This window comes from Podarcis bocagei, assembly GCF_964188305.1.
Source record: "Podarcis bocagei genome assembly, chromosome: 1".
In the NCBI taxonomy this organism is placed as follows: Eukaryota; Metazoa; Chordata; class Lepidosauria; order Squamata; family Lacertidae; genus Podarcis; species Podarcis bocagei.
Genome location: NC_138125.1, coordinates 17,072,264 through 17,097,639, shown reverse-complemented (window position 1 = coordinate 17,097,639; position 25,376 = coordinate 17,072,264). Strand labels below are relative to the sequence as shown.

The following is a 25,376-nucleotide window of genomic DNA, read 5'->3' as shown; positions in this document are numbered from 1 at the left end:
GTTCTCCAGAAGCGGCTTAGTCATGCTGGCCACATGACCCAGAAGCTGACTGTGGACAAACGCCAGCTCCCTCAGCCTATAGAGCAAGATGAGCGCTGCAACCCCAGAGTTGTCCGCGACTGGACCTAATGGTCAGGGGTACCTTTACCTTTATCTAAATGTGCCCTTTTGTCCTTCCTGAAAACTCCACGACACCTTTGGATGAGCTTTCCTATGAGTGTAGGAAAATGGAGATAATGCCTATTATGTGCCTAACAGCTGTTGCTAATTTTAATGTGGAATCTGTGGCTTCCAGTGCTTCAGTGAAAACCCAGAGATAACTCCTCCAGCAGAGCTTCTGGTTTTTCAGGTCAGGAAGTATGGGCAGTGTGAGAGGGCAAGAGAAATGTTTAATGGCATAGTAGACATATACACTTCTCGTTACCATTTTACAACCCTGCACCCACTGAAATCATAAAGAAATTAGGGTGTGCTCTGTGAATGAGGCATACAAACGGAAGCCCTTAATGGGGGAATAAATTGTTCAAGTAATTGAAGAACAGGTTTCCATACAGCAGTTGGTTGGTTGGTTGGTTGGTTGGTTGGTTGGTTGGTTGGTTGCTACTGCCAGGGGGCAGGGCGGTTAAATAGGATCAGACTTGGTAGGAGGTAGGCACCTTTTGTGTGAAAGGAGGCTCCGAAGTCTTGCCTTTCACTGCCGTAGGACCTGTGGAGAGCAGGTTATGGTTCCCTTTGGGGTCAACCAGGGTATCCTACCTGTAGAGCCTTGAAGAGGAGTGGCTAAGGAAAGCCTCTCTCAACACCTGAACAGGTGGGATCACTAGGAAGGGCTAGTGGCATGACTAGCCTCAGGTTCAGGGACTAGGTCAGCTTGTTCCGTCAGTTGCATTGGGTTAATACATGAGCCCACACATCTTAAATTTATCATCATCATCATTTATTATTTATTATTTATTATTTATACCCCATCCATCTGGCTAGGTTTCCCCAGCCACTCTGGGCAGCTTCCAACAAAAGATGAAAAACACATTAAAGCATCAGACATTAAAAACTTCCCTAAACAAGGCTGCCTTCAGATGTCTTCTGAATGTCAGATAGTTGTTTATATCTTTGGCATCTGGTGGGAGGGCGTTCCACAGGGCAGATGCCACTACCGAGAAGGCCCTCTGCCTGGTTCCCCGTAACTTTGCTTCTCACAGTGAGGGAAGCACCAGAAGGCCCTTGGCCCTGGACCTCAGTGTCCGGGCCAAACAATGGGGGTGGAGACGCTCCTTCAGGTGTACTGGGCCGAAGCCATTTAGGGCTTTAAAGGTCAGCACCAACACTTTGAATTGTGCTTGGAAACGTACTGGGAGCCAATGTAAGTCTTTCAAGACCAGTGTTATGTGGTCTCGGTGGCCGCTCCCAGTCACATATCCTGATGTGTAGTAATAGTTGATAAATTTTGGCCCTAGATCACCCGACTAGGTACCTTGCAGGATATTTCCTCTGCTAATACTACTTCCCCATCCATCAGCATGTGTGTAACTGCAGGTCTCTATCAATCATGGAAATATATGCAGTCTTTGGTAACATGTCTTTATCATGAGCGTGAAGGCCTGGGACAGGACCAAGCCAGACCAAGCCAGACATGATGACGAAGGTGCCTGAATCCACTTTGGTTGCCCTATCCAATTTGCCCTTGTAAAAAGAAATTCTACAACACAGGCTCCTCTCTGGGTTTAGTGTAGAATCTGCCCCTCATAAATCAGCTTTCTACAGTGTCCTCTGCTTTGAGAGCAGCTGCTCTTGGCACTGAGTCCATACAGTAGTTCATATGAGGTTGAGTTGAGATCACCAAGGTCTGAGGTGACAGTTTGATGGAGCAATTCAAGGCCACAGTGGTCGACTTAGCCTAAGTTGCCCTCGCTTGAGGTACTATGAAAATCTGTCACATAGAGTACTTGCCTTACTGGATGCTTAGCTATGTGAATTGGTGTCCCGGGTTCACTTGGGTGGGTGGGGAGAGTCAGATCAGAGAAGGGAGGGCTTGAGCCAGTGCTGAACCAGTAGAAAAGTAACATACTCTGGCTGTCTTCACAAATGATCGCCACACAAGTATATTGTACTTTCATGTTGTACTTCTTCCTTGAAGAAATTAGCTTTATTCAATTGTTGAGTTGCCACAGAAGCACACGTGCTGAACTTCCAGAGCCTTCCCAGAATAAGCACTGAATCTTAAATTAAATAGTTCTCTGTGGCATGGATGTGTGGCTCTTATCCACAAGGAGCTGAGCATTCAGTATTGTGGACCCTGTTTTGTGGAATTCCCTTCCAATTGAGGTCGTCCAACAGGCCCTCTCCCTGTCAGATGTCCAATGCTTACTGATGTTTTATTTTTTTATTGAACTCTGATTTCATAGTTTAAACTCATTTTTCGTCTCATTGTATTGGGTCTCTTATAAGAGGATGTGATTAAGTGATACAAATGGCTAAAATAAATAAATTCCTCAGATAGATATTGGTACAGTGGTGCCTCGCAAGATGAAATTAATTCGTTCCGCGAGTTTTGTCGTCTTGCGATTTTTTTCGTCTTGCGAAGCACGGTGTCAGGAAAGTTTTGGAAAAGCTTCAAAAATCACCAAAGTCTTTAAAAACCTCAAAAAAAGGCTACTATGAGTTCTATGAGTTCTATGAGTTGCTCCTCGAAGTCAAGTCGCAACTGTATTAACGGTGTTAAGAAAAAGGAAACAAACTTGCAAGACGTTTCCGTCTTGCGAAGCAAGCCCATAGGGAAAATCGTCTTGCGAAGCAGCTCAAAAAACAAAAAACCCTTTCGTCTAGCGAGTTTTTTGTCTTGCGAGGCATTCGTCTTGCGAGGTACCACTGTACTACAGATATGGTAAGGGTAGCCAACAGCTGAAATTCACTGCACTGACAAAGAGGAAAAGAGCAAAACCCTCTGTGCGATCAAAAGAACGTTGCTGTTCTTTCCCCTGTTTTTGTGTGGTCCCTTTCTGATGCACTGCTTCCCACTTCTAGGCTGCCTCTGGAAGGATTCCTGTAAATGTGGGCTTATGTTAAGCATGACACCAGAACTGAACTGTGGGCAGAAGCTGGAGGTGGGAAGAATGTACTGTGTCCAGTTCCCAAAATACTTAAGTGGGTTAGGTACGAGATTCCCAGTAACAGCCAGTACATATATTCAGGCTCCTGGCACGTTAGAAGGATATTACATACAGGTCTTCAGTGTCATCCCTGGAACTAGTACTGGAATTCCGCCAGGTCCATGTGATTTATTAAAATTCCCCTGTCAAATCAATGTGCCCTGGTGCTTTGATGCTTTGACTATGTTTCCTCAGAGTGTTGTTGCTGTTAAAGGTTCTGACCTGACCATTAACAAACATGGGCTGGAAACACATTGATTTGTAATCATCCGCACTAGAACTCAGGGACCTTTGGCCCAGGATTACAATTTTAAGAGCTGTTTTCATTATCTTTGGGTTTGGGGTTTTTTTTTAGATATTCTAGCCTGCTGTGAATCTTAAGCAAGAGTAGAATAGATGCAAGAATGCTCTAAAGCCTTAAACTGAATCTTTTATTCCTGTCATTTTAGTATTCAATGCAATTTTGAAACAAGGCTTAGTGTACTGATACCATTTTTTTATAGTTTTGTCACAAAAACAGTTTCATTTCTAGAAGAGAGACCTGGAGACTTAAGGTTTTGTTGTTTAGTCGTTTAGTTGTGTCCAACTCTTCGTGACCCCATGGACCAGAGCACTCCAGGCACTTCTGTCTTCCACTGCCTCCCGCAGTTTGGCCAAACTCATGCTGGTAGCTTTGCGAACACTATCCAACCATCTCGTCCTCTGTCATTCCCTTCTCCTTGTGCCCTCCATCTTTCCCAACATCAGGGTCTTTTCCAGGGAGTCTTCTCTTCTTATGAGATGGCCAAAGTATTGGAGTCTCAGCTTCAGGATCTGTCCTTCCAGTGAGCACTGAGGGCTGATTTCCTTAAGAATGGATCGGTTTGATCTTCTTGCAGTCCATGGGACTCTCAAGAGTCTCCTCCAGCACCATAATTCAAAAGGAGACTTAAGGTAGTGTTGTACTATCTCTCAAAGCATGTAGAATTGAGCTGCTGTTACAAGGCTGCAGAAACAAGCACACTGCGGGCCACACAATGTCTCCAAACACAGCACCCCACCCTGGAAAGCCTATGTTTCCAATTTGTCTCTGGTTTGCAGTCTGAGGGCATTTCCAGACTGTTGCTGTTATTGGATTGGATCCAGTTGCAGACTGGCATATTCAGGTTGCACAATGGTGGTTGCTTGGGAGATCTTGTGCAACGAATGTGCTTCGCCGGAAGATCAGGCTTTTTGCAATGAAGAAAGTGATGGTGAAATGGACTGGAAAGTGTGGGATAACACCCGCTTTGATGCAATGCCATCTAACCTCCCTGAAAACGAGTCAGAACGAATGCTCATTAAATAGCCAATGTTGCTTCATCTCCCTGTTCATGAATGCTTGACAAATAGGTGGTCTGGAAGTGCCCTGACTTGCAGATGCCCCACTTGCCCAGTCCCACCCGCTGCTCAATACTGGATGGTTTTAAAAGAGGGTTAGGCAGCTTCACAGAGGACAAGGCTTTCAGGGGCTACTAGCCACAATGATTGTCCTCTTTCACTGCGCAGCAATCCCTCTTGCTGTTCTGGCTTCTGGGATAGCAACACAAAGCCTCTTCAGGGCAGCAGGAAGAATGCTCCCCCTGCCCTGAAGAGGCTTCGCACGGCTATCCCAGAAGCCAGAACAGCAAGAGGGATCACTGCACAGAATATTTTTTTTCTTGTTTTCCTCCTCCAAAAACTAGGTGCCTCTCCTGGTATGCCCCACAGAGAAACCTACGGTCTTCAAATAAAAACATATTGAAGGTCCCAGGCCACAGAGAAGTTAGGCTGGCCTCAACTAGAGCCAGGGCTTTTTCGGCTGTGGCTCCGATCTGGTGGAACGCTCTGTCACAAGAGACCAGGGCCTTGCGGGACTTGACATCTTTCCGCAGGGCCTGCAAGACAGAGCTGTTCCACCAGGCCTTTGGCCAGGGCACAGCCTGACCCCCTCCCTCGGCAATCTTCGCAGAGCTCTGGCCCAATGGTTGCTAGTGGCTTGAATTAATTAATTTTTATAATGAATGATTTTAGAATGTTGTTTATGTTGTACTTTTGTACTGTTTTATTGTTGTTAGCCGCCCTGAGCCCGGCTTCGGCTGGGGAGGGCGGGATATAAATAAAATTTATTATTATTATTATTATTATTATTATTATGGTCTGGTGCGTCTTATAAAGCGAAAAATATGTGTCCAGAAGTAGTTGGTGGGGTGCAGTGGAGCCACTCTTCTGAAACTGACATTGCTGCAGCATGGCTGGTGGGTGGGGTGGGGGGTGAGTGGCAGTGATGTCAGGCTAAAGACTTGAATTGGTTCTCAGTCCCACAAGGATCTTCTGATAGAGTGGCCAGCAGGAAGGAGAACCATGTGGGGAAGAACTACACAGTGGTGTTTTTTTTTAAAAAAAAGAGCCTGCATGGATTTGTCCTGTGTTTTACCGATAGATTTGACACGAAATCCTGATGCAGAGCTACATTTTCTATTATACATCACAATCCTGACTCCGATAGTGCTGAATGCAATGTTTATTAGTGAAACGCTATATTTTTATGACTCATGTCACAATAATCACTCTTAAATCTGGGTCAAATACTAAATGAACCATATTATAACTACTTAACTTCAAAATCTCTATGGAAAACAAAATAAGCCAAGATACTTAACCATACTTGAGCAGACTTGGCCTTTGCAAAATAAGCTTCATGCTTTGCCAAAAGGATTATTTTTGGAAAATCTCTCTCTTCCCCCCGCTCCCCTCCCCCAGTCCTCTAATGCAAGTATTTATTCGTTTATTCAAGAGAGGGTGGAAGGAAGCAGTTCCTCGAGCCTTGTTAAATCCCATGGCTATAATCCTAAATCCACTTTTGTGGGGTGCAATGACTTTGTTGGGACTACTTACAAGTAAGTGGCTTTAGGACCACAGCCAACTGGGATTTCCCTCACTGAGGATTTTGTTCACATTCGCTTTTGGAGGAAAACTCCCTGAAATGTAAAGCAGGGTAGTTATGATGACAGACGGTTTGCTGAAACAAAAACACCTGGACACAGCAGATGAATTTCCAGGACATGTCTTCAAACGATGTCATGGGAGAAGCCATGTTGCTTTCTACTGTGTCCCCAAATGCATCATTGTACCATGTCCCTATAGGACACTCATTGCAGCTATCCACTTAAATGGTGAGAAGTGAAAGTCTTGTATTCAAGGGCACTATCTTACATGACCTATGAGCCCCACAGAATCAAGCCAGCATCCCGCTCTCATTCTTACCTTTGGGAAGCCTGAAAGCAGGTCCTGAGCACAACAGCACTCTCCCCACCTAGGATTCCCAACAGCTGATAATCAAAGACATTCTACATTTGATAATGGAGGTAGAACATAGCCATCCTAGTTAGTAACTATTGATAGCCCTCTCCTCCGTGAATTTGACCAATCCTCTTTTTAAACCATCCAAGTCAGCCTCCATTACTGCCTTTTGTGGGAGCAAATTCCATGGTTAAACTACATGTTGTATAAAGAAGCACTTTCTTTTGTCTATCCTGAATCTTCTAACATTTGGCTTCTTGGATATCCATTAGTTCTCCTGTTATATGGGGGTGGCATGCGGGTGGCGCTGTGGTCTAAACCACAGAGCCTAGGGCTTGCCAATCGGAAGGTCGGCGGTTCGAATCCCCACAATGGGGTGAGCTCCCGTTGTTCGGTCCCAGCTCCTGCCCACCTAGCAGTTCAAAAGCACACAGTGCAAATAGATAAATAGGTACCGCTCTGGCAGGAAGGTAAACAGCATTTCCGTGCGCTGCTCTGTTTCACCAGAAGCGGCTTAGTCATGCTGGCCACATGACCCGGAAGCTGTCTGCGGACAAACAACCCCAGAGTTGCACGCAACCCCAGAGTTGTCTGCAACTGGACCTAACAGTCAGGGGTACCTTTACCTTTACCTTTACCTTATAGGGGGGGGGCTTTTCTCTATCAATTTTCTCCACACCTTGCATAATTTATATACTTCTATCATGCCCCCCTGCTTACTAGCCCTTTTTTCTAAACTACAAAGGCCCCAATGTTGTAATATTTCCTCCTAAGGGAGTTGCTCAAGCCCCTTGATATTGGCTGAAGAATTGCCAGCTGACTAGAAAGGAAAACCTGCCCTGTCTCCTCCTGACCTTTTAAAAGGGGTTGGATCAGCTGGGGATCTTTTTGTGGTATGAAGCCAGAAACTGATAATTGCTGCAGACCCACTCAAGGGACGGCTTCATCACTTGTCGCCCCTATTTGGCATGGGGTTGACATGCCGTTTGCCTCTTCTGAATCTAAGTTAGGAGGAAGGAGGAACCACCCAGGGTCCTCCCCACATTTCACCATTTAGCTTGACAGTAGCTATGTTCCTTAACGGGGACAAACTGTTAAGGTGGTCCACACACAGAGGCTAAGGTCTTTGGGGAGTTTCTAACTGGCACTTCTTGACAACAACGCATCTGTCTGAACGTTGGTTGTCTCCACCCCACCCCACAGTCTGCTACTCCCAGGAAGTGAATTGAATCGTGCATTCTTCTAGATGTGTTGGGTGGATGACATGTTGGGACATCTCGTAGCTGTCATTGCAACAATGTTGTTGTTTAGTCGTTTAGTCGTGTCCGACTCTTCGTGACCCCATGGACCAGAGCACGCCAGGCACTCTTGTCTTCCACTGCCTCCCGCAGTTTGGTCAAACTCATGCTGGTAGCTTCGGGAACACTGTCCAACCATCTCACCCTCTGTCGTCCCTTTCTCCTTGTGCCCTCCATCTTTCCCAACATCAGGGTCTTTTCCATGGAGTCTTCTCTTCTCATGAGGTGGCCAAAGTATTGGAGCCTCAGCTTCATGATCTGTCCTTCCAGTGAGCACTCAGGGCTGATTTCCTGCAGAATGGATAGGTCTGATCTTCTTGCAGTCCAGGGGACTCTCAAGAGTCTCCTCCAGCACCATAATTCAAAAGCATCAATTCTTCGACGATCATGGGCCAGCTCTCACTTCCATACATCACTACTGGGAAAACCATAGTTTTAACTATACGGATCTTTGTTGGTAAGGTGATGTCTCTGCTTTTTAAGATGCTGTCTAGGCTTGTCATTGCTTTTCTCCCAAGAATCAGGCATCTTTTAATTTCATGACTGCTGTCACCATCTGCAGTGATCATGGAGCCCAAGAAGGTAAAATCTCTCACTCTCTCCATTTCTTCCCCTTCTATTTGCCAGGAGGTGATGGGACCAGTGGCGTGGCAACAATAGTCCTGAGAAACTTCAAGTCAACTCTTGTCCTGCATGCATTGTTTTCCTAGGAAGCCTGTGCCATCAAAGATACTACAACTGGAACCAACTAGTTCAGGGGTAAGGTATGTTTCCTGGCTGAGCCCTAGCATCAAAAACAGGCTTGGAGGCTACACTCTCATGGGCCCCTTTCCTCAAATAAATTGCTGTGTCACTTCAGGGTCAGGCCTCAAATATTTTTATCTCACAGGTGTTTGAACAGCATAACTTCTGGCTGGCCTACTGCCCTTCATTTATCAAAGGTCCCTAGTTATCCTGTTTGAAGTCCCTGAGGCAACCTCCTGTTGTATGTGGTTCCAGCATCACTTTGTTTGCTGTCTGGCTCTATAGATGTCTGGCACAGATTGCAGTTACGGTAGCCCTCACTCATTCTATAGATATACATCTATATATCTACACACACACACACACACACATATATACACTCTCCTCATATGTGCATTAAGTTCCCCTATCATCATGAACAATGAAGCCAAAACCCAAGAATTTGCCGTGAAAACTATTGTCTTCTCATATACTTCTGTTCCAAAAAAGAAAAATAGCATGAGATTGTCGATTGATGAGTTTAAGATTTTATTTTATTTTAATGGATAACCTTTCTTGACTTCATAAGTTGAAGCAGCGAGACTTTATATTCATGGTTCATTATGGGTTGCAGGTTTAACATAGATCCTTGGGGAGGGGGCGGTATTGAACTAAATTTTAATCAGAGTAGACCCACTGAAACTCATAGACTTGATTGTGTTAGGACAGTTCATTTCAAGTATGGATCCAGTCTAAATACACACATCTTGAATTCTGAATATTTCCTGATGATTTGGGTGTTTTTCTCCCTAACTGCAAAAATATGAGCATTGGCATACTGTATAACCTTAATAAAAGCCACATATGATACCATAAAATAGTCTGATGTGGTTCAGATACTAAAACTAAGCAGGTCTATTTATGCAACTGATACAATCTGTGAAACTTTTGAATAATGACAGAAACAGCAGTAACAATGAGAATTAACTGTCTGATAAAGTTTGATATCATTCAAAAGCTTGTGCAATCGAACTAGTTGTGATTGATGCCAAAGCCTTTCCCTTTTTAAAAAGAAAATTATACTAATTTAAATAAATGAGACTTCTCCAAAGTAAGCAATGTCTGGATTCTATTCATATTTACAGACAATGAAAACTAAATGAATAAATACATATTTTATTCATCTTTTTCATGAATTGCTGATCTTGATCTTGCACTGGTAAAGCACAGAACTGAGTAAGTATGAAGAAACTTAATTACTGGGAATGATCTCATCCTGGTGAAATATAGCCTTGGATTTGCTCCAGCAGTCAAAAGCTTTAAATTGGCAGAAAAAATTGATGTTATGTTTCATCCTTATATTTTTTGCTTAACAGTGTACAGGAACAGGGAGAGAAGAGCAGCAACTTGTCTGCTGTAGGATCCTGCCTCAGAAGGAAGGAAGGAAGGAAGGAAGGAAGGAAGGAAGGAAGGAAGGAAGGAAATAATGGGATAAACTTCTAGGATAAGCATTGGGAGACTCCTGTTTAATTTCATGGCAATTGTGCTGTGGAGCTCCAGCGCTATTTAATAAATCCTGGGAGAAATCACGCAGGGAATTGAAGCACCACATATACCAAGGACACTCTATTCTAATTCTCCATTCCATCTGAATCAATGAAGGTAGCAGACATGCTGTCTGATGGCTGGAAAGAGCACCCATTCACATATGTGGTTCCCCATATGCAGAAGCCTCGCACAGCCCCTTAGCCAAACCAATGCAATCACTGCAAATGAGAGGTGATACGGTAGCCATCTTCAAATGTCTAATGAGCTGTCAGATGGAAGATGGATTAAGCTTGCTTCCTGCTGCTCCAGATGGTAGGACCAAACCAGTAGATTCAAACTTCAAGGAAGGAGGTTCCGGCTAAATATGAGAAAGGACTTTCTGATGGTAACACCTGTTCAACAGCGGAATGGAATACCCTCAGAATCTGGTGGACTGTCGACTGCTCTTTGCTAAAAGAAAACTATGTGAAAATGATGCATAGATGGTATATAACACCAGTACAGATAGGAAGAATGTATAAAACCGGCTCAAATATATGTTGGAAATGTAAGGAAAAAGAAGGGACTTTTTACCATATGTGGTGGAATTGTAGTAAAATTAAAATATATTGGGAAATGATATATAATGAGTTGAAGAAAATGTTCCAATTAACATTTGCAAAAAAGCCTGAAGCATTTTTGTTAGGGATTGTAGGGAAAGACCCGCCAAGGAAACTGAAAAACATATTTATGTACGTGACAACAGCAGCAAGAGTCTTAATAGCACAAGGATGGAAGAACAAAGAAATCTAGACTAAAGAACTGTGGCAAGAGAAACTGATGGACTATGAGGAATTGGCGAAGTTGACACATAAACTATGTGATGAGGACAACTGTGACTTTAAAGAAGAATGGGAACCTTTAACAAAGTACTTAAAGAAACAACAAAATGAATTGGACTCCTTGGCAGGTTTTGAATAAACACTCACAAACTTTTTTATTGGTAACATATAGATAGATAAATTAAGGATCTTTACAATTTTTAATATGCAGAGAATAACATGTGCTGAAAAACCAGAGAGATGAGCTGAAGGAAATCTGGAGTGGGAGGGTGGGTTTTTCTTTTGGGGGGGGGGAGGGAAAAATGGGGAGAAAAAATGAGGATGGTGTGTTTTTGATGAATTGTCATGTTGAAATTCCAAATATTTTTTTTTTAAAAAAAAGAATCTGGTGGATTGTCATTCATTTGAAGTTCTTAAACAGAAGCTGGATGGCCATCTGTCAGGGATTTCTTTAGCTGTGGTTCCTGCATTACAGAAGTTTGGACCAGATGACCCTTTGGGTCCCTTAAGCTCTACAATTCTATAACCCTGTGAATATCCATTTACTTTAATGAAACATTTTTGTGCTTAGTTTTATGCCTCCATGGGAAGATTCCTTGTCAGAGGAGGACCTAGTCTGCCTCGAAGGGAACCTTACCAGAGGAACAGGTAAGGTCCAGGTACCAGTAAGGCAGAACTAGAACCACCAGGTCTTACAGAACCCCAGCTGCCATCGCCTCCCAAAGAAAGCCCAGATTCAGAGACTAAGATGGAAGCTGAGCCTCCTCCGAACTCAAGGGAGCACCAGCACATGAAGCTTCCAGATCGAACATCAGTCAGACATTGGAGTGCCTGCCTGAAGGCAAAAACCTCCTCAGGAGTAATTAGGCTACTCATGAGAAGCTTCATCACATGTTGACTCAACTCCTTGGTTAGCTCAGGTGTCAAACTGCTGTTCCAAAGTGTGGTTTAGAAAGCTTCTGCCTTCAGTCCTTGTAGAAAGATGCCGGGACAACTCTTTGACTTCTCCTGCTCCCTTGTTGTGAGTTTGAATCCTTGGTGTGTATGTTGTGACCTCAGACTGTTACTGGTCTCCAGTTCTTTTTGACCCTGTGTGTGGACCTTGGACTGAAGCTGGACTCTGCCTCTCTCATCAACCCTGGGTTGTATCCAAAAAGTAGTTCTCAGAATAAGCAGAACAGCTTTCACTTGCACCCCTTAAATCTCTTCTGGGGGTTCCCACAACTTTCTGGAGCACATCTGAGGGTGGTCCGGGGTGTGGACAGAGAGAGGAGAGGAGGAAACGTCCCATTGCTCAAGCAAAAGAATACCAATCCCTTTGTGTGTTGCACAAGCGGGAGAATATTGCCCCCTGGATGTATGGTCTGGGGCTGTTGGTGGTCTTCCTCTCTATCTGACTCCCCTAAGATTGGCTGGAAACTGTGACCTGGACTGCCTCCTGGAATCGCCCTGTAAATGGACTCAGGCTACTGGCATCCTTGACCCTTGAAGTAGGACGCTTTGGTTGCTGTCCTGACAAGACAATTCATGAATTTTTGACGGAATTTCTACATACCATCAAACGTGCAAGCCGTCATTTACTGTACTTACTGTAACCAGCTGTATGCTGGAGTCAGGAATGAAAGGTATGCTTGTTTAAGATAAGTTAGTTATATAGAATTGTACAGTTCAACCAGTAAGTTCAAAGCTCAAAGGAGGGAGAGGGCAGTTCAATGGGGCCACAATTCCCTGTGCATTTTCAGCAGATCCATTTTATTACTGAAGATATTGTCGTCTCTGTAGGTTTCTCTCAGCTTAGGGAATTTTGCTAGAGATTTTATTATTATTATTATTTATTTATCAGCTCTTGGGCAACTGGGAAAGAAAGTAACAGAAAATTAAGGTTGTAAAGCATTGTGCATGTGTCAAAGAATCCCCCAAGAATCCTTGGAACTGTAGTTTTCAAAGGGTGCTGGGAATTGTAGCGCTGTGGGGGGTAAAGCAGGAGAGAAAGAAAAACTGACTGAGTCACCAATTCATATTTGCAATGCATATATTTTTAAGATCGCAATCTGGATTTAAAATTGCAGGTAACATCTTTTGTCTTCACACTGAAACCTGATCAAAACTGGAAATGTTGTGACGTAAAGAGAAGAGCATTTGCATTTAGATATATTCTTAAGTCTTATTTAAATTTAAAAAGGTATCAGTTAGGTGTCTCATTCTGAAGCCTGCCTTGATGAGGACATGGCAGTTCTTTCGTTAATTTTTTGTCCTATTCAGGCTTAGAGTCAAGCAATGCTTACATGGGTCATTTTTAAAAATAAAAGAAACCATTTTGGAATCTAAAAGAGGCATCAATGTGTGGTTTTGGAGAAGGAATGACGGACCTTTCATGCAACATGTGCAGTTCTTCCAGGACTAGCTGTTGTCAGGAATGGTCAACATGTGCTAGAAACTGTGCCCTAGGGGAACTCATCACTGCTTCAACACAGCTATAAAATGATAGAACATGCAGAGTAAGGGGGAAACAACCTGCCAAACATTTTCAGCTGCCAGAATACAGACTGCACCTGCACCGTATATGAATGCAACAACAAAAAGTTGTATTTTATGCATTATTTTCTGAGATGCTTTACAAGGCATCTCTTCATTCTCTTTCACAGAATAAAAACCATAGATCTACAAGGGAGTGTTAAAGGTTATGTGGCTTTAGGCTGCGTTATAAGGGGATTTGCTACGGTACGCTAAACATAGGACATGATCCAGCCAAACCTAAGGACTTCAATTCCATCCCAAGTTTAACTTCCCCATAGAAATCAATATTTAACTCTGGCTGGCCCATGTCCCTTGTACACCTCCCTGCCACAAACGTCTAGTGTGGCTTGTCCTCATAACTCTAAACCATGGTTTAGTGTTACGTGTGAATGGGGCCATTTTGTCAGGAGTTACAGGATCTAAAACCAAATGCCTTGCCTCTGAATGTTGCTGCCCCAGCTGCAACAAAACATGTCTCTGCCAGGGACGCATTAGGGTGAAGCATTGTTGCTCTGATGTGTCCCTTTCATAGCTGTCAACTTACAGATTTGAAAATAAGGTGCCAGCAGCCTCGAAAATAAGGGATCAGCAGCCAAAATAAGGGATTTTAGTCAACCAGCTGAAATGCGAAGTTAAAAGGGACCGGATAATTTGGGAGAACAACGCCAGTTTTTAGCCCTTCATTTCCAGAGATTGCTGCTCAAGACACCAGCTGATGAAACACTGCAATTAAATAACTACAAGCAGCAACCACTTTTCGCGCAAAACGAAGTCCAAGCTATGAAGATGCTGCTGCAGTTCTGTATCTTTTCTCTCGTGCTCCATCTGCAGCTCTCAGTTCCATCAGGCGGGGTGGGAGGAGGGGGGGAATAGCGCCTGAAGTAAACCCGCAGATCAGACCATCTATGCTAGTCTACCACTACAAATCTATGGGGAAAGTGCTTGCAGTTCTTCCTCTGCTTTCCCCCTCTATGGTTAGCCCTTGGAACACCTGCCCGCGCCTCCGCCTCCTCCTCCTCTCTCTGAACTGCTTTCTCTATGGTTGCCCTCACTCTCCTCTGAAGGCTCCTCAGTCCCGGTGGGGAGGGGTTCCTGGGGGCCGAGGCTGGTGAGAGGAGGCCAGAGGGGGGCAGGGCGGGCAGCCAAGCAACACAGTTGGAGCCTCCCTCCTCCCTGGCCGGCAGGGAGGGAGGGAGAGAAGCTGCTTCCTTTGAAACCTGGGAAATTTAAGGGACATCATCAATAAGGGACAGCAGCGGGACACGGCGCTGGGATAAGGGAGTTTCACGCCAAATAAGGGATGGTTGACAGCTATGGTCCCTTTGATGATCACTGGGGCGCCTTCCTGGAAGGTGTTCTGACAGTCTCAAAGAAGAGCCTCGGTGGGGCTTGCAGAGGGTGGAAGGTGGCCTCGCTGAGTGTTGTGGTAGCGGCAGCAAACAAGGATAAGGCAGTGGTGGGAGGGTGAGGGATTGCTGGCCAAGTGGCCCTGTGCAGGTTGGGAAGTGGCGTCTGTGCTGCGCATTGCATATGTGACATCATGCACACGCAATGCCACCCCCAAATGTTGCATGCAACTCAGTGCCTCTGTTGTGTTCTTATGGCCTCGGTCCTGTATACCTGAAGGAGTGTCGCCACCCCCATCGTTCTGCCTGGACATTGAGATCCAGTGCCAAGGGCCTTCTGGCGGTTCCCTCATTACGAGAAGTGAAGTTACAGGGAAGAAGAGGAGGAGGAGGAGGAGGAGGAGGAGGAGGAGGAGGAGGAGGAGGAGGAGTTTGGACTTGATATCCCGCCTTTCACTCCCCTTAAGGACTCTCAAAGCAGCTAACATTCTCTTTTCCCTCCCTCACAACAAACACTCTGTGAGGTGAGTGAGGCTGAGAGACTTCAGAGAAGTGTGAGTAGCCCAAGGTCACCCAGCAGCTACATGTGGAGGAGCAGGGAAGCAAACCCGGTTCACTAGATTACGAATCCACCGTTCTTAACCACTACACCACACTGGAACCAGGCAGAGGACCTTCTCAGTAGTGGCCCCATGGAACGCCCTCCCATCAGATGTCAAGGAAATAAGCAGCTATCCTATTTTTAAAAGACATCTGAAGGCAGCCCTGTTTAGGGAAGTTTTAATATTTAATGCTCTGTTGTTTTTAAAACTTGATTGGGAGCCGCCCAGAGTGGCTGGGGAAACTCAGCCAGATGGGCGGGGTATAAATAATATTATTTATTTATTATTATTATTATTATTATTATTATTATTATTATTATTATTATTATTATTATTATTATTATTATTATTATTATTATTCCAGTGGTTAGTTAGATGCCTCTGAGAAGCCCACAAGCACAACTGTACAATCGCGATCACCAGCAATTATCATTTTACAAGGTATTTTTTAGGAGGGCAGTAGACTGTATGCTGAGACCCTTCTAATTCCTCGATCTGGGAATAATAATAATAATAATAATAATAATAATAATAATAATAATAATAATTTATTATTATTTATACCCCGCCCATCTGGCTGGGTTTCCCCAGCCACTCTGGGCGGCTTCCAAAAGAATATTAAAATACTATAATACATCAAACATTAAAAGCTTCCCTAAACAGGGCTGCCTTCAGATGTCTTCTAAAAGTCTGGTAGTTGTTGTTCAAATCACAGAATTGAAGGTCTAATCAAGACATCGAGGCACTTTTCATCATGAACTGCAGTGCACAGAGTGGGGAAGATTAGCTCACTTCAGCCAGGAACCTAATTAAAATCCCTCCCACGCTCCTATTAGCTTTAGAAAGAATCATCCCAATGACACCAATGTAAGTTTTAATCCTGAAGCTAATAGCAACATGGGGTGAGCAATTTTCATCAGGATTGCAGCTGGGATAGGAAGGGGCAAAGCAGGACATGCTGCCAGCAGTCAGCCAGGTTGGTCACTGTCTGAGGGCCTCTCTCTGGCCTGAGCCAGCCAGGCTTCCTGGATGTTTATCAGTGGCCGTGCCAACTTTGAACAGGAGCCAAATTAACTACAAGATTCACACCTTTGTGAATTTTGTGGTGCAATTTTCCAACCGAGCAATGATTACCAACATGCATATGTTATGAGAAAGTATGCCACAAAATGCATAAATTAGTGGAAATAGCATACTAAAATGTGTGGCTATAAGGAGGAAACCACATGCAAACAAAAAAAGAAGTGCATTTTTTAGTCAAAACTGCATTTAAAAATGTATTAAGAGAAATTCATTCTAAAATGCTGGTGCATTTTTGTGAGGGTTTTTAAATAAAAAACACACACACATAAACTGATGTGGAAAACTGAATTTAAGACGGGGGAGGGGTGAGAAACTGAAAAATACCAAAAATGGCAGATTTATCCATGAACGATGAGGGTGGAGACGTTCCTTCAGGTATACTGGACCGAGGCCGTTTAGGGCTTTAAAGGTCAGGACCAACACTTTGAATTGTGCTTGGAAACGTACTGGGAGCCAATGTAGGTCTTTCAAGACCGGAGTTATGTGGTCTCGGCGGCCGCCCCCAGTCACCAGTCTAGCTGCCGCATTCTGGATTAGTTGTAGTTTCCAGGTCACCTTCAAAGGTAGCCCCACATAGAGCGCATTGCAGTAGTCCAAGCGAGAGATAACTAGCCAACCACAGAATCATTGCAGAGTGAGCTTTGGTGCAGTTTAGCCTTCCCCTTATTGACTTGGTTGGAGTTGTTTGTTGCTGGTGTTGTTTTGGTTGTCCACTTCTGACCCAGAATGGCAGCAGCACTCCAGGGTCTCAGGCAGAGGTGACAACGTGTTAATGGATCATGGCAGGAAGTGCACTCAAGACCTTCTGCATTCAAAGTGTCTGCTGTAATACTGATCTTTGGCTTTGGATGGAGGAACTTTGTTTGAAAACCCTGCTCAGTCCTGAAGCTCCCCAGGTGGTCTTCAGCTGGTCATGATCTCTCAACTTCATGTTCTCTTGACCTCATCTATTCTGCAGGGTTGTTGTTGTCATAAGGGGAAGACATCCATGTTTGCTGCATGGAGCTCATTGGAAGAGTGGTAGAGGAATGAAGACTTGCTGCTTTTGTCTAGGATCCATTTCAGACATGCTTTTTCGCTGAGCCAGAACAGCCACTGTTTTCTTCTGCATTTAGCAGCACTTTCGAGCAGCTCAGTTCAACCACAATTTACACTGTGGTCGCCATTACTCAATACCAATGACATTTAGGTTTTCGAGGTCCTTCTTTCGAGTGGTAATGCTCGGCTTTAGCTGACCTAAAAAAAGTGCTTCAGGAAACACCAGTTGGTTGTGTACGAAGGGGTACACTAATAGGTTTCACCGCCAGCAGCGGAAAATTGTAAGAGGCACTTACATCTGACCAATGCCAAGATTAACGATTACCCACAATCCATGGAAACTCATCAAAGAACCAGCCCTCTATTCCTACCACACCAAGGGCTTCTAATTTATTTAAATGTGGAACTTCTCTGTTCATCCTCACTGCACTCTGTGTATGACCTTTGCTGGAGACATCAAGCATTGTGGCTTTCGAGCCAGAAAAATGGTACTCCAGTTCTTAGCACTTTTTACTTAGAAGTATGCCTGTTGCCTTTGTCCATGGAGTTTTCTTGGCAGGGATACTGGAGTGACTTGCCGGTTCCTGCTCCAGGTGGATCACGTTTGGTCAAAACTCTCCACTATGACCTGTCCATCTTGGGTGGCCCTGCACGGCACAGCTCATAGCTTCTCTGAGTTATTCAAGCCCCTTCGCCACGGCAAGGCAGTGATCCATGAAGGGGGTGAAGGCAGTGATCCATGAAGGCAGTGATCCATGAACATGAGCCTGACCAAACTGCGGGAGGCAGTGGAAGACAGGAGTGCCTGGCGTGCTCGGGTCCATGGGGTCATGAAGAGTCGGACACGACTAAACGACTAAACAACAACTTAGAAGTAAACTCCCTTCTTTCAATATAACTCCCTTGCAAGTCAGTGTGTTTAGGGTTGTTTTAACTGTAGACATAATTTAGGGTTTAGAGATGCTTTAACTGTGGACACCGAGGAACAACAGCAGAGCTGTCACATTCCAAACTCCCACTTACTGACTTCCGAACAAAGCAGCTTGCTCAGAAATGATCTAGATCAGTGTTTCCCAAACCTGGGTCTCCAGCCGTTTTTCAACTACAGCTCCCATAATTCCTGAGCACTGATCCTGCTAGCTAGGGATAATGGGAGTTGTAGTCCAAAAACAGCCAGAAACCCAAGTTTGGGAAACCCTGATCTAGAGTGGGGTGGCCAAGTTTGCCAATGATATTAAATGGAAGTTGGTGTCATGCAATAGAGGAACCACTCACCACGACTTAATGACAAACCACCCGCTAGTGAGCTTCTGATATCAGCTGTGACTGTGGCTACATAACAGGTTGCTTTCACTCAGCATAATTTGCATGGCGAGAGGAAATCCAGATTTATTTATTTATTTAAGTGCAGCCTACATGTCGACGATGACAACGTGATGGGGAAGGTGTGAAAAATCTTGCTTGCATGAGCAGCACCGATTCCACAATACAGTGGTACCTCCGGTTACAGACGCTTCAGGTTACAGACTCCACTAACCCAGAAATAGTGCCTCCGGTTAAGAACTTTGCTTCAGGATGAGAACAGAAATCATGCGGCGGTGGCGGCGCGGCAGCAGCGGGAGGCCCCATTAGCTAAAGTGGTACCTTAAGTTAAGAACAGTTTCAGGTTAAGAATGGACCTCTAGAACGAATTAAGTTCTTAACCCGAGGTACCACTGTAAATCGTTGCTTGGAGGCACCTTACGAACCACCACATTGCCTTTGGCACCATAGATACCAAGGTGAGCACATGCATCCCAAAGAGGAAGGCTCTCAAGGATGTTCAGAGGATGGCAGCAAATGGGTTTTGAGGGACCAAAGGGACATAGGAAGCTTCCTTATATTGAAGCAGACCACTGGTCCATCTAGCTCAGTATTGTCTACACTGGCAAGTAGAAGCTCTCCAGGGTTTCAGGTAGGGTTCTCTCCTAACCCTACCTGGAGATTGTTGTTGTTTAGTCATTTAGTCGTGTCCGACTCTTCGTGACCCCATGGACCAGAGCACGCCAGGCACTCCTGTCTTCCACTGCCTCCCGCAGCTTGGTCAAACTCATGCTGGTAGCTTCGAGAACACTGTCCAACCATCTCGTCCTCTGTCGTCCCCTTCTCCTTGTGCCCTCCATCTTTCCCAACATCAGGGTCTTTTCCAGGGAGTCTTCTCTTCTCATGAGGTAGCCAAAGTATTGGAGCCTCAGCTTCAGGATCTGTCCTTCCAGTGAGCACTCAGGGCTGATTTCCTTAAGTATGGATACGTTTGATCTTCTTGCAGTCCACGGGATTCTCAAGAGTCTCCTCCAGCACCATAATTCAAAAGCATCAATTCTTCGGCGATCAGCCTTCTTTATGGTCCAGCTCTCACTTCCATACATCACTACTGTGAAAACCATGGCTTTAACTATACGGACCTTTGTTGGCAAGGTGATGTCTCTGCTTTTTAAGATGCTGTCTAGGTTTGCCATCGCCTTTCTCCCATGGAGCAGGCGTCCTACCTGGAGATACCAGGGGTTGAATCTGGGACCTTCTGCGTGCAAGTCAAGGTGCCCTACCACCAAGCTACAACCCATGTCCACCTCATATTTAATGGGATTATCCTGGCAAAAGTCTGCCATACAACACAGTGCTGCTGTGCCAGTTCTAGCTAGGGCTAGTCACATTGATGCATGAGCAATTCATGCCTTTGAAATGCAGCAGATGTTCACCCCTAGCATTTCAAGGGAAGTGTGAAAAACCGTTCCACACATCAGATGGGCCTGTGTTGTGAAATGGGCATTTTTCTGCTTCGTGGCCTCCTCCTTCCATCCCAGAGTCGGGTCCAGTGTCAAAAATCACATCCCACTCTCCTTATCTGTATGACAAACAAAGTTTGCAAAGGAAGCCAGTGTTCTTACCACCACCAGCTCACATGACTTTTCAAGGGATTTGTCAAATGCATGGAGGATAGATCTGTCAACGGTTATTGCATATAGACTTATCATGAGCTCAAGGATATTCTAGAGCTGGAAAAGGTTCAGAAAAGGCCAAGCAAAATGTGCAATGAATTGGAGCAACTTCTCTATGGGGAAAGCTTACGGCGTATGGGGCTTTTTAGTTCTGAGAAAAGTGAGTAAGGGGGTACCGGGTAGGAGATTATAAGATTGTACATGGTGAAACTAGATAAACAGATGTTTTTCTCCCTCATAGTGCTAGAATTCATGGACATCTATTGAAACTGACAGACGAAACAAAATACTTCTTCCCACAGCCCATAGTTAAAGTATGATGTTTGCTCCCACAAGCTGTAGTTCTGACCATTGAGTTGGACGGCTTAAAAGAGAATTAGATGGAGTCATTGATAGGGCTATCAACAGCTATTTTCCAGATAGGACTGAGACACCGGATGGCTGGGTGGTCACCTGCTCTTGCTGGGGTTACACTTCCTCTGAAGGAGCAGGTTCGTAGCTTGGAGAACAAGACCATTTGAGCATATTACAGTGGTACCTCAGGTTACAGACACTTCAGGTTACAGACGCTTCAGGTTACAGACTCCGCTAACCCAGAAATAGTACCTCGAGTTAAGAACTTTGCTTCAGGATAAGAACAGAAATCGTGTGGCGGTGGCGGCAGCAGCAGGAGGCCCCATTAGCTAAAGTGGTGCTTCAGGTTAAGAACAGTTTCAGGTTAAGAACAGACCTCCGGAACGAATTAAGTTCTTAATCAGAGGTACCACTATACACCGATCCTGGTCTGACTGCACTGGCTACCAGTTAGTTTCCAGGCCCAGTTCAAAGTGCTGAGCCTAAAATGGCTCAGGACCGCAGTACCTCAAGAACCGCCTCTTTCCATATAAACCTACCCAGACCCTGAGATCACCTGCTGAGGTGCTCCTTCGTGTGCCTCTTCCTCGAGAGGTCCGGAGGGTGGCAACACGAGAACGGGGCCTTCTCTGCAGTGGCTCCCCATCTGTGGAATGTTCTCCCCAGGGAAGTTCGCCTGGTGCCTTCATTATAGATCTTTCGGCGTCAGGCAAAAGCATTTTTTTTTTACCAGGTCTTTGGTTGATCTGATTGACATCCTGTGCCCTTTTAAAATTTGGCTCTTTTTTGCAGGAGGGTTGTTATTGGGTTGTTGTTTTTATTTTGAATATATATATTGTGGTTTTTATGTTGATTCTTTCTGTGAACCACCCCAAGACCTCCGGGTATATGGTGGTATATTATTATTATTATTATTATTATTATTATTATTATTATTATTATTATTATTATTATTATTAATAATAATAATAATACAGTCATACCTCAGGTTACAGACGCTTCAGGTGGCGCATTTTCGGGTTGTGCACTGCGCCGAACCCGGAAGTACCGGAACGGGTTACTTCTGGGTTTGGGCGCTCACACATACGCACAAGCACTAAATTGTGCTTTGCACATGCGCAGAAGTGCCAAATTGTGACCCATGCGTGTGCAGACGCGGGTTGCGAATGCTGCAGGTTGCGAACATGCCTCCCACACAGATCATGTTCGCAACCCAAGCATCCACTGTAATAAATAATAATAATAATAATATATCAATGCTCTTTTTTTTCAGCCAGAGTGTGCTAGAGTGTAGACCCTGCACCTCTCAGGTGGGTGCCTATTGCGGTCCAGCACTCCCCCTGCACGCTTCTTGCCTTTACATACGTCTGAGAAGACCAAAACAAACATTTCAACTTCATGGTGAGTTCCGGCACCTATTTTTCTTGGGTGGGTGGGGGAGCATTGGCTATTACCCACAATGCCTATGTTTTACCTACACTGTCAGAGGTGTTGCGCCTCTGAATCCTGGTTGCTGGGAATCACAAGTGAGGAGAGCACTGTTAGACTCTGATCCTGTTTGGGGCTTCCTGTAAGCATCTGGTTGGACACTATGAGAAGAGGATGCTGGACCTGATGGAAGGAACCAACAGGGATCTTCTCATGTTCTCAGTTCTCCAAGTGCCAGGCCTTATGCAACAAAAATGACAGCATCCACACACAAGGGGGCATCATTGGGCTCAAAACTTTGCAGAAATAATTTAAAATAAATATTTACAGGGTTTGTGGGGAGCTCTCAGGATAAACCTGAAACAACAACCTGATGAAGACTAAGCATCCTTAGCAAGCACGGGATGCTGCTGTTGGAGGGGGTGGAACAGAAAAGATGGAAGACCAAATGTAATGGAGTATCCTGGGAAAGGGTGTGGCTGGCTAGAACTCTGAATAGCAGAACTGCAGACTGAAGGCCCCCACTTGTTACAGGAAATTGTTTCCCGGTGGGCACCCGGAAGCCACAGCCGAAAACAGAATGCTAGATGGATGGAGGCATGATCCAGCAAAGAAATAACTATGCTCTTGTGTTTATTTTATGTTTGTTTATCTGTATAATTTATATCCTGCCATGTGACAGAACTGAGCCCTCAAGGTGGCTTGCAACAGTAAAACTGCAAAATACAATAAAACCATGCATAAAACCAGAAAGCAGTTAAACAGCGGGAGGGGGGGACTGAATACTGCTCAGGCACAAGATGTACTATTCTAAAAAATAATCCATTCCTCCGGAAAAACCTGGTGAAACCAAAAAGGGCCTTAGCTAACTTCCTCATGTTCTTCCAACCTGTTAAAATTAGCTGTAGGGGAAGCGTGTAATTAAGTTTAAGAAATATTTTCGGAGTCTAGAACACAAAGGCCCAACGAGGCATGTCTTTATTCACATCTTTAGTCCTGGGAAACAAATGTGTTCTTGGTGGATTTGTTGTTTGTTTCCGTTACTAAATCACCAGCATGGAGGGATGAGCCTGAGAAGGACCATGGCATGCTGGGAAGGGGCCCTTTTGTTGTTGTTTAGTCGTTCAGTCGTGTCCGACTCTTCGTGACCCCATGGACCAGAGCGCGCCAGGCACTCCTGTCTTCCACTGCCTCCCGCAGCTTAGTCAAACTCATGCTGGTAGCTTCGAGAACACCGTCCAACCATCTCGTCCTCTGTCGTCCCCATCTTCTTGTGCCCTCAATCTTTCCCAACATCAGGGTCTTTTCCAGGGAGTCTTCTCTTCTCATGAGGTAGCCAAAGTATTGGAGCCTCAGCTTCAGGATCTGTCCTTCCAGTGAGCACTCAGGGCTGATTTCCTTAAGTATGGATACGTTTGATCTTCTTGCAGTCCATGGAACTCTCAAGAGTCTCCTCCAGCACCATAATTCAAAAGCATCAATTCTTCAGTGATCAGCCTTCTTTATGGCCCAGCTCTCACTTCCATACTTAACTACTGGGAAAACCATGGCTTTAACTATACAGACCTTGAAGGGGCCCTTATCCCAATCCAAATCAGGGTCCCCGCACATCACTTGTGGACAATGGGAAACTTCTGCATGAGACCCCAGAGAGCAGCCAATGCCAGCTGGACAAATAGTCTGACCTGGTAGAAGGCAGCTTCCATTGACGCATGCAAGCTGCTCCAGTGTGTTTGAGCCAGGCTTCCACAGGAGAAGCTCCTTGAGGATGGTTGTCTCTGTTGCCACAACTTCTTTGGAATAAATTTGGTCTTCCCATTATAACTGGAGGCAGCAAATTGATGAGGCTTCTGTCTCCTGCGGGTACCGAGCGCAAGCTGTCGAAGGAGGGAAAAAAATAGATGTTACTGCTGAGATATGAATTTTAAGAGAGACAAGTGTGAGCAAACAAAGCTGTCTCCTTAAACACTGCAGTAAGAATGTGCCAGAATGTCTGATGTTAAAATTAATGTGTTTAATAACAGCGAAGAGGGGTTTGGTTTTTTAACCCTTTCCTCGTCTGCAGAAGCTAAAGCTGCCAGACAGGTTATATGGCAGCAGAACCAAATGTTCTGAACTTCCCGGGCTGCGAGTTATGCAATTATCCAAACTAGAGCAAAAGAGCAAAATAACCTGATCAAGTAAAGAAATAGACCCTGTGCAGCAAGAACAAAGGATGCTGCCATACTGATTTGGACCACAATTCTCATTCCACCAGCTGTTCCCATGGAGGCACAACATTTAAATAGGATCAATGTCCATCAAAATGCAGTGAGCATAGGATCAGACTCTGGCTGCATACATACCATATACTTAAAGCACATGACTTTGCCCAAATAATCCTTGAAACTATAGTTTCACACACACACACACACACACACACACACACACACACAAAGCTACATTTCCCAGCACCCTTAACAAGCTACAGTTCCCATAATTCTTTGGGGGAAGTCATGTACTTTAAAGGTATGGTGTATATGCAGCCTGTGCAGTAGAGTCCCACGTTTTTTTCCTGGAACTCCTACACCCATTGAGTTTTAACCCATTGAGTGTGTCCTATTCAAACATAATACATCACATTGTAGATGGCAGTCACATCATAGAGTCACAGAATCGTAGGGTTGTAAAGGACTCCAAGAGTCATCTAGAGATCTCAACTAAGAGGCAGAGGAGGCACATTCGAAGGGCAGGATACCACTTCTGAATGCAAGTAAAGGTAAAGGTAAGGTAAAGGACTCCTGGACAATTGAATCCAGTCAAAGGTGACTATGGAGCTGCAGAGCTCATCTTGCTTTCAGGCTGATGGAGCCAGCGTTTGTCCACAGACAGCTTTCCGGGTCATGTGGCCAGCATGACTGAACCGCTTCTGGCACAACGGGACACCATGACGGAAACCAGAGCACACGGAAACGCTGTTTACCTTCCCGTCACAGTGGTACCTATTTATCTACTTGCACTGGTGTGCTTTCAACCTGCTAGGTTGGCAGGAGCTGGGACAGAGCAATGGGAGCTCACAACCATCATGCGGATTCGAACCGCCAACCTTCCGATCAGCAATCCCCAGAGGATCAGTGGTTTAGATCACAGTGCCAATCGCATCCCATCTCCTTCCATGCCTCCAAATGCAAACCACCCAGCAAGCCTTGTTCTCA

At 44.9% G+C, this 25,376-nt stretch overlaps 2 long non-coding RNA genes across 2 annotated transcripts in view; one reads left to right on the top strand and one right to left on the bottom strand.

The window, feature by feature from the left end:
• LOC308587538 overlaps positions 1–25,376 on the bottom strand; it is a 462,158-nt gene that overhangs the window by 252,640 nt on the left and 184,142 nt on the right. Inside the window, exon 2 of the long non-coding RNA XR_014008428.1 lies at positions 2,508–2,870. This is a non-coding gene — a long non-coding RNA (uncharacterized lncRNA). The remainder of the gene's footprint in view (positions 1–2,507; positions 2,871–25,376) is intronic.
• The window catches only part of LOC308587594, a 272,764-nt gene continuing 268,341 nt past the window's right edge, over positions 20,954–25,376 (top strand). The window contains exon 1 of the long non-coding RNA XR_014008483.1: positions 20,954–21,160. This is a non-coding gene — a long non-coding RNA (uncharacterized lncRNA). The remainder of the gene's footprint in view (positions 21,161–25,376) is intronic.